The following is a 15,203-nucleotide window of genomic DNA, read 5'->3' as shown; positions in this document are numbered from 1 at the left end:
GAGACTACCAAAATAATGGTAGAATTCTGACATAATGCAAACAGAAAATCATTTAGTATTTCTTCAGAACTATGGAGCAGACTATATTGCCAAATAAACTTGAGTCTCATAAGCTTATTGCTTATGAGATATGTGGTATGATCTTTAATTTTTTTTTGTGGGGAGGGGGAAAGGGGCATTTAATATTTTAGCAAAGCAATCTATACCAACAATAACATCAGTCATTTCCCTGAATGGAATTTTTTTTTTATGTCAATAAAGGAAAGACACCAAACGATACAGGAGTTTGGGATTGGTATAGAATGTGGCCAGAGAAGTTTCAAATACTTCCACTTACTCTCCATCATTTAACATGTGTGCACATCTCTCTGTGTATACGTGTGTGTGTGTGTGTGTGTGTGTGTGTGTGTGTGTGTGTGTGAATCAATCATTATTTAGACTTTCATTCCTATAATAAATGAAACCGGTTTGGCTCAGAGAATAGAGCATTGGCCTGCAGACTGAAAGGTCCCAGGTTCGATTCTGGTCAAGGGCATGTACCTTGGTTGTGGGCACATCCCCAGTAGGGGGTGTGCAAGAGGCAGCTGATCAATGATTCTCTCTCATCGATGTTTCTAACTCTCTATCTCTCTCTCTTCTTCTCTGTAAAAAAGTCAATAAAATATATTTAAAAATAAATAAATAAATGAAAATGTAATAATTGAATGTGAATTACAAACTTCTTAAATAAAAACTTTAGAACTCTATTTAGAAAGCATACTTTTTGTGTAAAATTTAACATTACATATATAAACATCTAAAGAATAGTAAATTAGTCCTTCTTTAATATTTAATGGTCAATTGAGTATATATTGAAAGAAGAACAGTTGATGGTTTCTACTTGAATCATGTGAACTATTATCATAAATGTGGAAAATCTGAATAGTTCTGTGTTGAAAGTGAATTATTTTTTCTGTTACACTAGAAAAACTTAACTGTTAAGGTAACAATTACAAAGGTTTTTTGAAATGTTTAAACTTTCGAAAGCATACTTCAATGGTATCAGAGGAATGAAGGTGTCAATGGTATCAGAGGGATGATGGTATGAGAGATCCCTTTAGTCTCTCAGCTTGAAGTTCAAATAATTTAATGGCTATAATTTAACAAAGAATTCCCCAGTCAACACACAAATACATCTGAGAGATCTGTTCATTGAAACATTTAAAAGTGGGCTAGTGGGAGCAAAGTCAGAAGGCGAAAAGGGAGGAGAATTCAAAGGAGCCAAGGATGCTTAGTCTGGAGAAGGGAGGATTAGGTTGTGACTGGCACTCCCTTCAGCCAGGGGAAAAAAGAGCTTTAGTAAGCATTCCTGCAGGAGTGAGCAGTAAGAGCTGTAGCTGAGCCCAGTGACCTTGGCAGGGTCGAAGCACAGGGGTGTGGCCAATGTTGTCTGGCAATTGGCATTCCAAGCTAAGGCACCTGGCTGCCTTCCTTTAATTTCCTCCCTCTCACCCTTCATGTCCAGTTGGAGAGCACATTGTCTGCAAACCTAAGCAATGGTACTACTATGGGTCACAAAACTAGCCTCAGCAAATTCAAGAAGACTGAAATTATAGCAAGCACATTTTCTGACCACAATGCATTGAAATTAGAAATCCACTGTAGAAACAAAGAAACCACAACCATATGAATATTAAACAACATACTACTAAAAAATGACTGGGTCAAAGGAGAAAAAAAAGGTGAGATCAAAAGATATCCTATATAATAAAAGCCTAATATGCTAAGTGTCCTACCGTTGTTTGACCAGTCACTATGATATGCACTGACCACCAGGGGGCAGATGCTTCAATTGGTAGATTAGCTTGCTGCTGAGATCTGGCAGATCAGGACTGGGTGAGATGGGCCAACATTCCCTGGAGCCCTCTACCAGTCCCTTCCCTGCCCTGATCATGCACTGGCGAGGTTCCTTGGCCTGGCCTGCGCCCTCTCTCAATCTGGGACCTTTTGGTCCAATCCCTATAGACCAGCCTGAGGGACCCATTGGAGCATGAATGCCAGACAGTATTAGAGATAAATAAGAATGTCAATAGGGCACATCAAAGCTTCTGGAATGCAGTAAAAGCAATAATAAAAAGGCAGTTTAAAGATTAAAGGTCTATCTCGGGAAACAAAACAAAACAAAAAAATCCCAAGTAAACAACTTCACAATTACAACTTGTAGAATTAGATAAAGATCAAAAAGTAGTGCACAGCATTAGAAGAAAGGAAATTTAAAAATTAGAATAGAATAAAATAGAGAACAGGAAGAATATACAAAAAATAATGCAACAAAGAGCTGGTACTTTGAAAAGATTAAGAAAATTTGCAACCCCTGACTAGATTCAGTAAGGAAAAAAAAAAAAAAGAGAGAGAGAGAGAGAGAGAGAAAATACTCAGATTAACAAAATCAAAGATAAGTTACCACAAACATCACAAAAATACAGAAGATCATACTAGTATACTATGAAAGACTTTTCACAAAATTCAATAACCTAGATGAAATGGATATATCCATAGGAATATAAAACTTTCTAGACCAAAGCATTGAGAACTGAAAAATCTCTAAGTAGACTAATCCATTTTCAGGAATTTGAAGCAACAATAAAAAACCTCCCCAAAAATAAAAGCCCTGCACCAGATAACTTCACGAGTGAGTTCTAGCAAACTTTCAAATATTTGATACATATCCTTCTCAAACTCTTCCAGAATTGAAGAAGAAGCAATCCTTCCTAACACATTTTATGAGGTCAACAAAATCTTCCTACCAAAAACCTGGCAAGGATAACACAAAAATAGAAAACTACAGAGCACTATGTCTAATGAATACAAGTGCAAAAATCCTAAACAAAATACTAACAGGTCAAATACAACAATATATTTTAAAAAAATGATGAAGTGGTGCACATTCCATGGTTCAAAATATGCAAATTTATCAATGTTGTACCCCACAATAATACAACAAAGCATAAAAACCATGTAATTTTGGCTCACTGCTCGGGCTGTGGCTCCCCTGGCGGCTGGTTCCTGTCCTGGAGCCGCGGCGCCCAGAGGACACCGGAGTGATGGGCTGACCGGCCACCTCACCTGGAGCTGCGGGGTCCAGCCAGGTAGCCTGGCCCCAGACCTAGGACCAAGGTCGCCCTTCGAGCCCTGCGCCCTTTGGTCCCAACTCTCCAGGCCAGTGCGCCCAAGGAAAGGGCTGAAAACAGATGAGACATTTTTCAGAGGTAAAAGACGACCCAGACACGATGGGGCCTCCTGGTGCTGGAAGGAAAAGGACACCCGAGAAAGACCGCCTTTGGGCAGAGAAGAATCTCTGGGTAGCATTGCCAGAGACGCAGCGCATGGCTGGCAGCAAAACGGGCTGCCTAGGCAGAAGCAAGAGATGCACGCATGAGGAAACTGGAACAACAGAAGAAAGAGTTGGATGAGAAATCTGACAAACAGCTTGCTGAAAATTACTCTAGACCTTCACCTTCATCTCAGAATTCTGCCTCAGCAATAACCCCTCTAAGTGGAAACGCATCCAGAAGAGGAAGTGGGAACACCAGCAGCTTAATAGATCCAGACACTTCATTACATGAACTGCGGCAGTCTTGTGTAAGAAAAAAACAAAAAACAAAAAACAAAAACCCATGGTTTCTAATGGACAGTTAGACAATGAGAAGAACAATTTGATCTACCAGGTAGATACCCTCAAGGATGCTATTGAAGAACAAGAGGAGCAGATGGCAGACTTTTATAGTGAAAATGAAGAAAAATCAAAGGAGTTAGAAAGGCAGAAACATGTGTAGTGTGCTGCAGCATAAAATGGATGAACTTAATTGAAAGAAGGCCTTCGACAAAGAGAAGAGCTTATGGAGAACCATGGCTTAGTTATAGTCCCTGACGGCACTCCCAATGGCAATGGCAATCATGAACCGGTGGTTGGAGCCATCATAATGGTGTCTCAGGAAGCTGCTTGGGTCTTGGAGTCTGCAGGAGAGGGTCCTCTAGATGTCAGGCTATGAAAATTTGCTGGAGAGAAAGCAGAGCTACGGTCACAACTTAGAAAACTGAAGCTGCAGTTAGAGGAGCCTCACAAGTGCTCCAGGGGACAGCACAGCGGCTGGTGACCTGGCCAGGGTGCAGAGCGGCTGGGACTTGAAGATAAATGCAGAGATTCTAATAGACAAATTAGTAAACACAAGTTTAAGCTTTCAAAAGCAGAACAGGATATAACCACCTTGGAGCAAAGTATTAGCCGGCTTGAGAGACAGGTGCTGAAATATAAAACTGCTGCTGAGAATGCTGAGAAAGTGGAAGATGAACTGACAGCAGAAAAAAAGGAAGCAACAGCAAGAGTTACAAAGAGCACTGGAGGAGACTGATGAAGTGGAGATGACCAACAGCCACATGGCCAAGCGGCTGGGGAAGGTGAAGGTCAAGCACTTCTGGCCCAGCAATAGGGAGGCCGCCATCTACCTGGGAGCTCCCAGCCCCACCCAGAGGGACTGACTTCTGCCCATGGACAAACCCCTCTCAGTACTGTTTGAGTTTTGTCATTAATATAGCCACCTTTGTACTTTATAGTTTATGAGAAAATGAAATAGGTTTGAATCTTCTTGAATAAACACTTTGGATTTTGTTTATAGTTTAATTCTAGACTAAGAACTAGTCAGTGCTATTTTTTATTTATTTATTTATTTATTTATTTATTTATTTATTTATTTATTTATGTTTATTTCTGTAATTTTAGCATCAAGTTTACACACCATTTGCCCCCAGCTGCTTCAGTGACGGGGTGCTCCGAGGCCTCAGCCCTGGCCATTGGAGGACAGCAATTCTGAGTGCTCATTGAGCTACTTGCCGGAGACCTCAGAGAAAATGCAAGTGCCTTCTTCACAGTGCAGTTCCGACTTCAGTGATCTCCAGTGGTCAAACACATGTACCCTCATGTCAGATAGCATTTATATTTTAGTGAAAGAACAAGTTCACAGGTGGGGAATGGACACTGAGTGGCCAGATTATTATGATCTCTGAATGCATAATAATCTGGCCATTCAGGGAGAGGGGACATGGGTGGCTAGCCAGCCAGCCTGCAGGTCGAACTCCTGGTCGAGGGGACAATGTGCATATTAGCCTTTTATTATATAGGATATACACTGAGTGACCAGATTATTATGTGTTCAGAGATTATAATAATCTGGCCACTCAGTGTATGTTTCACTAAAATTAATATGTTTGAAGTCAAAAACCTTTTTTGTACAATATTTAAATTTATATAAGAAAATGTTAGGAAAAAGATATGGGGAATGTATTTAACACTTGCTTTATTGCATGGGGCAGGGAAATCCAAGGCCTTATACTCTTAAAGTAAGAGGAGGGTCCTTATTCTTCATCAACTGTGCTGTATCTTTTAAGGAATTTCATCTGCTGCTTCTTTGTGGAATGAAAACTCAAATAAAGTCAACTTGGAGGGTTAGGGGGGGACAGGTAGGTGTAACATCTGCCTGGAGAGTCCTTTGGCTGACAAAAAACAAACAAACAAAACCATGTGATCTTATCATTAGATGCAGAAAAAGTATTTGATAAGATACCACATCCATTTATGATTAAAATAAGATGATATAGAAGGAAAGCACTTCAACATAATAGAGGCCATATACAATATGACAAATTCTAAGCTAGTATTATACTCATGGTAAAAAACAAAACAAAACATTTTCTCTAAAATCAGAAAGAGGACAAGGATGTAAACTCTCACCATTGTTATTGAACATAATTCTGGAAGTCATAACCAAAGCAATTCCCATCAAAATTCCAATGACAATTTTAAAAGAAACCAGGCAAAAATACCTAAAAAGACCACAAATAGCCAAAGCAATCCTGAAGAAAACAATAAAGTTGGAGTTATCAAACTGCATGACTTCAAATAACACTACAGAGCAATGATAATCACAGCAGCATGGTTTTGGCAGAAAGCAGACACACAGATCAGTGGATCAGAATTGAGAGTCCAGAAATAAGATCCCTTTTATCTGTTTAAGTAGTTTTTTGACAAAGAAACGAAAAACACACAATGAAGAAAAGAAAACCTCTTCAATAAATGGTGCTGAGAAAGTTGGCAATCCAGATGCAAAAGAATGAAAGTAGACTACAATTTGTCCCCATGTACATAAATTAATTCAAAACGGATCAGGCCTAAATAAAAGATCTGAAACAGTAAATTACATAGAAGAAAACATAGATACTAAACTTATGGACCTTAGCATTAGAGAAGATTTTATGAGTTCTACCCAAAAGGCAAGGAAAGTAAAGGCAAACATAAGTGAGTGGGAGTATATGAAACTAAAAAGCTTCCACACAGCAAAAAACAAAACAAAACAAAAGGCAAACAACAGAATATGAGAAGATATTTGCAAACAGCTTCAACATGGGTTAATATTCAAAATACATAAAGAACTCATAAAACTCAACATCAAACAAATGAACAATCCAATCAATAAATGGGCAAGAGCCCTAACCAGGCATTTCTCCCAAGAAGGCATACAAAGATCAGCAAATAAATGGACATTATTTTTATTACTTTTACACTATAACAATTCTGGTTCATGGTAATTAGTATTGAAAAAAAAAAAACACCCACAAAAACAAAACTAAACAAAAACAACAACAACAAACACACAATTGTGAACTAATAATACTTCTGTGGTCATCCTAACATGTCAACTATTTTAATTCTGCTTTCTGGTTGTTAGACTTGCAGCTAACCACATCAAGCAACACTAATGCATTAATGAACTCAGAAATATAATGCCATTAAACATTAAAAAAAAGTTGTTCAACTTCACTAACAACTAGGGAAATGCAAACCAAATGAGATACCACTTTACACCTGTTAGAATGGCCATTAGCACCAAGACAAGTAGTAAGTATTGGAGATACTTTGTAGAAAAAGGAATACAGATTCATTGCATGTGGGAATGTAAATTGGTACAGCTACAATGAAAATCTGTATGAAGGTTCCTAAAAAAAAATTAGGAACAGAGTTAACATATGACCCAGAAATCTCTCTTCTGGGAATCTACTCCCAAACTTTGAAACATTTATGCACAAAGATATATGCACCTGTATGTTTACATTCATGGTGGCCAAGACATGGAAACAACAAAAGTGTCCTTCAATAGGGGATTGGGTAAAGAAGCTATGGCATACTACTCAGCCTTAAGAAAAGATGAAATAGTACCATTGCAACAACATAGATGGGTCTTGAGAGTATTATGTTAAGCAAAATAAGTCAGGAAAAGCTAAGAACCATATGATATCACTCATTCATGGGATATAAAACTGAAACTTATGAACACAAATAGCAGTGTGGTAGTTGCCAGAGGGAAGAGGATAGGAGATGAAGAGGGTCCTAATACATAGTGATGGGAGAAGATTGGACTTTGGGTGGTGGGCACACAAACCAGATCATTCATCATAAAAGTATGCACTTGAAACCTATATAACCCTATTGATAAATATCACCTCAATAAATTTAATAAAATTAAAAATTAAAATAGAAAGCATACTTTAAGCATAAATTTTAACACTACAAATATAAACATCTAAAGCATAGTAAATTACTTATTTATTTTTTGTAAGTAATTGAAAATATATGGAAAGAAATAGGGTTAATGGTTTCTACTTGAATTACATGAAATACTAACTTAGAGGTAGAAATCTGAATAGTGAAGGTGAATTTATTTCTGTTACACTTGGGAAACATAACCATTCAAGTAACAATTCCAAGAGTTTTTCAGTTTTTTGTTTGTTTGTTTGTTTTAAACAAGATAGCATTTGTCTAAATAACTTCAAAATTACTTAAAAACTGGGAAATAAAGCAGACACTGAAATCATCTTAACTATTTTATCGATTTGAACTATATATAAGTGTTTGTATCTACTATAACAAACTTACATGGTCTTAAAAAAGAGGAATATGTCCTATTCTTTTTGTGTCATAATCTTGGACATAAACATTTGTAATATATTTTTAATTGAATTGAAACCAAATTTGTTCCTCCAATAACAGCAAAAAATAATGTTTTATTATTTCTCTGGTCATACATAACCTGTAATAAAAATTTTCAAGCATTGAACAATATATTCCTCTACCTTACAGTCCTTATTTTTTTGGCAATATAATCACATTTTTTTTAAAAAAAGTCTACATTATTTATCATGTATTTATCTCATTTGTCAATATAATAAAATTTTATAAAAAGCAATATTAAAAGTAGAAATGTTTTATTAAATTGTCCACTAAAAGAGATGGTAATTAAACATTTAAGCATCCAAATATATGCTATGATGAATGGTTCTTATAAAAATTAATTTAAATATTTAAAATATACTTCATTATAGTAATTATTGAAGAAATAATAATAAGAATCTCCAGTTTCTACCATGCCAAGACAAGACAATATTTATATTCTTTTTAATAATAATAATTATATATATATATATATATATATATATATATATATATATATAATTGATTTTTTACAGAGAGGAAGGGAGAGGGATAGAGAGCTAGAAACATCGATGAAAGAAAGATATCCATTAGCTGGCTCCTGCACACCCCCTACCAGGGATGTGCCCACAACCAATGTACATGCCCTTGACCAGAATTGAACCTGGGACCTCTCAGTTCACAGACTTACACTCTATCCACTGAGCCAAACCAGTTTTGGCAATATTTATATTCTTAAGTATGTATATTTTCTGATAATTTTATACTTGGATAATTTTATTTTACATACATATTTTATCAATACTTTTAAAAATATTTTTTTTATTGATTTCAGAGAAGAAGGAAGAGAGAGATAGAAACATCAATGATGAGAAATAATTATTTATCAGCTGACTACTCCACACTTCACACTGGGGATTGAACTCACAACCTAGACTTCTGCCCTAACCTGGAATTGAACCACAAACTCCTAGTTCATAGATCGACACTCAACCACTGAGCCATGCCAGCCAGGCTTATTAATACTTTTAACATTGAGTTTTCATCAATTTATTTTCCTAAGCACCAGAGACAAATTATTAATATTATTTTAAAAATCTTTATTGTTGAAAGTATTACAAATGTCCCTCCTCCCCCATTGCTTCTCTCCACCCAGTTCCTGCCCTGCTCTAGGCCTTCACTACCCTGTTGTGTGTGTACATAGGTAAAGCATAAATGCATATATCTCTTCCCAGCCCTCCTTCCCTCTGAGATGTGTCAATCTGTTCCATATTTCCATACCTCTGACTCTACTATATTCATCAGTTTCTTTTGTTCATTAGATTTCTTATTTATTAATTTTGTATTTTAGATTCAATTATTGATAGATATATATTTACTGCCATTTTATAGTTTATATTTTCTTCTTTTTCTCCTCTTCCTCTTCCTTCTCCTCCTTTTTCTTCTTCTTCCTTTTCTAAGAATTCCCTTCAACATTTCATGTCATATTGGTTTGGTGGAGATGAACTCCTTTAGTTTCCACACCCCCCCCCCCCTCTTTTTTTTTTTTTTTGTCTGTGAAGCTCTTTATCTGACTTTCAATTCTAAATGATAGCTTTGCTGAGTAAGATAATCTTGGTTGTAAGTCCTTGCTATTCATCACTTTGAATATTTCTTGCCACTCCCTTCTGGCCTGCATAGTTTCTATTGAGAAATCAGCTAACAGTTTTATGGGCATTCCCTTGTAGGTAACTAATTGATTATTCTCTTGCCATTTTTCTTTGTCTTTAGCACTTGGCATTTTAATTATGATGTATTTGGGTGTGGGTCTCTTTGGGTTCCACTTGTTTGGGGCTCTTTGTGTTTCCTGGACTTGTAAGTCTATTTCTTTCACCAGGTAGGGGTAGTTTTCTGTCATTATGTCTACAAATGGGTTTTCAATATATTGCTCTCTCTTTTCTCCTTCTGGCATCCTCATAATGTGAATGTTGGTATGCTTGAAGTTGTCCCAGAGGCTCCTTACACTACCTTCATATTTTTTCATTCATTTTTCTTTTGTTCTTCTGATTGGGTGTTTTTTGTTTCCTTGTATTCCAAATTGTTGATTTGATTCTTGGAATCCTCTACACTACTATTGAATTCTTCTTTATTTCAGTTAGTAAATTATTCTTTATTCAGTTAGTGTATGCTGACAGGTCCTTTTTCATGTCTTTTCCATGCTCATTAAAATCCTTGAAAGTCTCACTTAGTCCCTTGACACTCTCATTAAGTCCCTTAAAGCTCTCATTAACATCCTTGAGTAACCTTATGACCATTGTTTTGAACTCTGTATCTAGTAGTTTTCCTGCTTCTATTTCTCTCATTTGTAACATGTTTCTTTGTCTCTACATTTTGGCTACTTTCCTATGTTTGCCTCTATGTATTACATAGAGCTTTTATGTCTCCTGGAATTGGTAGAGTCGCCTTGTGTAGTAGGTGTCCTGTAAGACCCAGTATCTCAAGTCTCCCCAGTCACCTGAGCTGGGAACTCTAGGTGCACCCCTGTGTGAGCTATGTGCACAGTCTTATTGTAGGTAAGCCTTGATTTCTGTTGGCATCACTGGGAGTAACTGACCTTCGGACCAATTGTCTGTGAGTACCAGCTGTGTCTACAATGGAAGCGCTGATGTGCAGGAGACACCTCTATGAACAGGATTTGTTTCAGTGGGGGCTTTGGAGCTCACTGAGTCTGCCACTTGTGTGTGTCAGTCATGGATGTAGTTGTAGAGTTATAATCTGGTATGGTTTGAAGCTATCTACCAGGTACACTTATTCTGGGGATTCCCAGGAGGTGCAAAGTTAGCCACTGCTAGGGGCCACCCAGCATGAGATACACAGAGAGAGATCTGCAGATGGCTGCTACTTGCATTGGGCTTAGAAATTCCAGAAAAGAACCAGCTAAGAAGCAAGGTAGTTTGGTGCTAATGCTAAGTCTGGGGCCTCTTATTGATAAGTTTGGGGCATGCTGAGCCAGCTGCTGCTTGTTTGAGTGATTTAAGAAATGTCTGAAGCTTGAGCTGGGACAGGCCACTTATATAGAAAAGCTGTTGCAAATTGAATGTGGCAGGGTTTCAGGGAATCAGCAGGGTGAAATGAACAGTGTGGGTAATGCTGATGGAAACTCAGATATGGCTGCCAGTAAGTTCTGCAACAGGAACAGTGACCCCTGTAGGCACCGCCAATCTGGGGAAAGCTGTTCCTGAGTTCCTGCCCCAATGCCAGACAATTCAGTTCCTCCTCATATGTTCCTGGGATCCCCAGCACTGAAGCTAAGAATAAGCAAGACTGTGTAAATTTGTGTGCTGGCCCTTTAAGAGGAACTGTCTGAGGCTCCAGCAACCTCCATGTCATTCAGCCACAATAGCCTCTGGTTTTTACAACACCAAGTTTAGTTAAGGGCACTTCTCTTCCCAGCCCTGGAACCCTGCACTGAGGGTCTGGTGTGGGTCTGGGACCCCTTGCTCCTCACAGGAGGCCTCTGCAGCTGAGACACTCCTTCTAATTAAAAAAAAAAAAAAAAAAGCCATGTAGGTTTCAGATCAGCCTGTTACTTGCCTCCACCCCTATCAGTTTGATGTGCTTTCTTCTTTACTTCTTTAGTTGTAGGACTTCCATTCAGCTGAATTTTAGGCAGCTCTGAGTAATAGTAGTTCTGTAATTTAAACTGTTTTTTTAAATATATATTTTATTGATTTTTTTTACCGAGAGGAAGAGGGAGGGATAGAAAGCTAGAAACATCGATGAGAGAGAATCATTGATCAGCTGCCTCTTGCACATCCCCTACCGGATCTTTCAGTCCACAGGCAGATGCTCTATCCACTGAGCCAAACCGGTTTTGGCGGTAGTTCTATATTTTAGTTGTAATCTTGATGTGCTTGTGGGAGGCAGCAAGTACCTGCATTTACCTACACCACCATCTTGGTTCTCCAACAAATTACTTTTACTTAAAAATATTTTTTGGGTATTTAGTATATATATATATCAAGGCTTTTATTCTCTAATTTTCTCTTTTAAACTAATTATAAAATTGCCTCCGGGTTTTTTGCATTATTCTTAACGAGCTCTCCTAAAAAATTTAGAAAAATATATTTATTAAAACGCAAATGGCATGAAGATAATCCAGGAAGCTATTTGTATCTCAGTCTAATTGGAAGAACTTTATGTAAGTGCAAATGTTTTAAAGTATTTTGAGTCATTTTCTTAAATTTAAAAGAATTATGAAATGTTTAAAATAATAACATTATTGTTAGTACATACGTTGCAGAAATAACTGGACAGAAAAGACAGTAAATATCCTGTAAGGATTTCTATGCTATTGGGCAACAGGGCACAGAGAAGAGTCCTACATGGGTTAAAATCATTGGCTGTCACTAGCTTTGTGACATTTTGAAGTATTATGTGTGGTAACATTGCAGTGAGATTTGTATGAAAATAATTTAATAGAAAATGTATTAATTCATGTTCCTGATAATATAAAACATCACTGTATTTGCTTCATCTACATTTTTCACTGTTTGGAATACCATAGGTAGATAACAAAACAAATATGCATACACAAATAGATGTGATTTTATCAAAGTATTACACATTAAAATTGCTTTGGTTATTACCACAAAACAGCTAACTCCTTCAGTCTCAGCACTGAAAATCTTTCATGTTTTTAATGGAAATTTGAGACTCAAAGATTAGTAATATTTACTTGCCCCCATACAATATTTGAGTCATTGTAACATTTATGGTCTGCTGAAATAGACGAGACTCCTGCTCCTAGATAGCTTCTTAGACTATATGACAAGGCTTAAAGTGATGCTCATTTATAACCATGTAATTTAAAAGACTGTTAGAAGAAAAAAGCCTCATATTTTTTTCCTGATAGAATTCAATGTCGTTTGGAAATCTTGTCAGTGATACAGTTGAATGACCCAACCACAGAAATGTGGAGAAATATTTTAATATCATAAAGAAGAAACTACTCAACTGTTTTACTGGAATATTTCACTTTAAAAACTAGTGTATGATAAGCCTCCTTACACATTAGGTACCTATAGACACATAAGGCCTCCATTATGTATGATTGAATGCATAAAATTATTTCTGCAACATATACTCGAATCCAATGGCAGTAATGTCAATTTCATAACATTTTTTGTTGGTTTTATTTTTATTTTTTAAACATTTTAATTCATTTTAGAGAAGAAGGAAGAGGGAGAGATGGAAACAACAATAATTAGAATTACTAATTGGCTGCCTCCTGCATGCCACACTCTGGGGATTGAGCCCACAACGTGGGCATGTGCCCTGACCAGGAACCAAACTTTGACCTCCTGGTTCTTAGGTTGATGCTCAATTACTGAGCCTCACTGGATGGGCACTTTTGTTGGTCTTTAGACATTACCTTATAGGACTTTTATTTACTACTTAATTAAAATTATATGGTCTCAATATTTCATTTACAGCAACGAGTATGCTTTTTTAAATTTAACAATGTCTTATCTAAAGATGGCTTGAGAATAGATATTTCTAATTAGTGATGTTATGAATAAAGAAATAATTAAAATATTTAGATAGGATTTACTAAAAATTGAGTGTAGGATCAAAACAAGTAAAGTAAACCTTCAAAATTTCTATTACGTGATTCAAGTCAAAGTAGTAAAAATGTATTATATCAAAGTGAGAAAGACACATTGATGGGTTGCCTCCTGCACATGCCCCAACCAGGGCTGGGACCAAGCCTGCAACCCAGGTACATACTCCTGACCGGGAATCAAACCCAGACAGGCCGACACTCTAACCACAGAGCCAAACCAGCCAGGGTCCCATCCACTCTTAATAAACCCTGTCCTGACTATGTAGTCAACACTGAGCCATGACTATTGTTTCCTAGATAACTTGGCCTCTACTCCAGCCCTTTACTACTCTTTTTGAATTACAAATGTTTAACTCACCCACATTCATGTCTATTTTCTTAGGATAAAGACAGAATTTTTTTACATGACCTACCAGATCTTTCACAATATATCCCCAATTACTCACTAGCCTTACCCTGTACTCAGCCACATTAGCCAACTCTCACTTGTTCAAATTCATCATTCTTTCCTCTGCTAAATGTTACCTGTGTACGTTTCTTCCTTTGCTGGGAAATGCTTCCCTCAGAACTCACCCAATGTTTCCTTGACCTTTATAACTTAAGTGGTGCCTTCTCTTTTTCACTTGCATGTCAGTACACTGCATGTCAGTGTACTTGCACGTCAGTGCTCTGCAATGGACTGAGGACTGTCATCTTCCAAAATCAACACTTTGAAATCCAATTCTGCAATGTGATGATATTAGGAGACGCTGATTGAGCCTTTGGAAGGTGATTGGATCTTGAAGTTGGAACCCTCATGAATGGAATTTGCTTCCTTATAAAAGAAATCCAAGAGAGCTCTCTTGCTCTTTTCCCCATGTGAGATATACCAAGAAGACAACTGTTTATAAATGAGAAAGTAGGCCCTTACCAGAAATCAAATCTGTTAGTGACTTGGATTCCCAGCATTTAGAACTATGAGAAGGAAATGTTCGTGCGTTTTTTTAAGCCACTCAGTCTATTGTTTTTTTTGTGGTTTTTTTTTGTTTTGTTTTTTTTTTTAGCAGCTTGCCTGGATTAAGCCATTCTTCTTCATAGTATTTATCATACTTCCATTTGACATTAATTTGTGTGATCTTTTTATTGGCTATTTCCCCCATCAGTCCTAAGCTCTTTAAGAACAGAACCAGTAGTAGACATAAGAGATACTCAATAAATATATTGAATAACATTATTGAAATATTATCTATTATCCTGGTAAATGCTTAATACAAAATTATAATTAAATTGAAATAATGTGAATCCTTTTTTCTGCGTCCTAATATTTAAATATAACAAATTTTTTAATGTAACACATGGCATGAATATTAAGTATCTACTAAAAACACTGTGAAATATAACAAAGGAAGACCCAGGCCTGCAGCTGGCAGCTAGGGAAGGGAGGCCCTAGTCGGCAGCCAGAAGGAAGGCCTTGATTGGCCCTGATCGTAGAGCAGGTCTAGGGACCATATCCATGCATGAATTTTGTGCACCAGGCCTCTATTCACCCACCCATCATCCCTCAGGGGATGCCCTCCTCTGTGGGAGGCAAACTGGCTG

General features: G+C 37.1%; 1 protein-coding gene and 1 pseudogene across 3 annotated transcripts in view; one reads left to right on the top strand and one right to left on the bottom strand.

Moving 5' to 3' along the window:
* Positions 1-15,203, bottom strand: part of ROBO1 (roundabout guidance receptor 1) — a 988,403-nt gene that overhangs the window by 923,017 nt on the left and 50,183 nt on the right. The gene's annotated exons all lie outside the window — the stretch shown is intronic.
* LOC311617401 (leucine-rich repeat flightless-interacting protein 2-like) lies at positions 3,270-4,518 on the top strand (annotated as a pseudogene). Its single transcript has one exon. The product of its transcript is annotated as a leucine-rich repeat flightless-interacting protein 2-like (transcript).

This window comes from Pipistrellus hanaki, assembly GCF_964339955.1.
Source record: "Pipistrellus hanaki genome assembly, chromosome: 2".
Lineage (NCBI taxonomy): Eukaryota > Metazoa > Chordata > Mammalia > Chiroptera > Vespertilionidae > Pipistrellus > Pipistrellus hanaki.
This window is presented reverse-complemented; position numbering and strand designations above follow the sequence as displayed.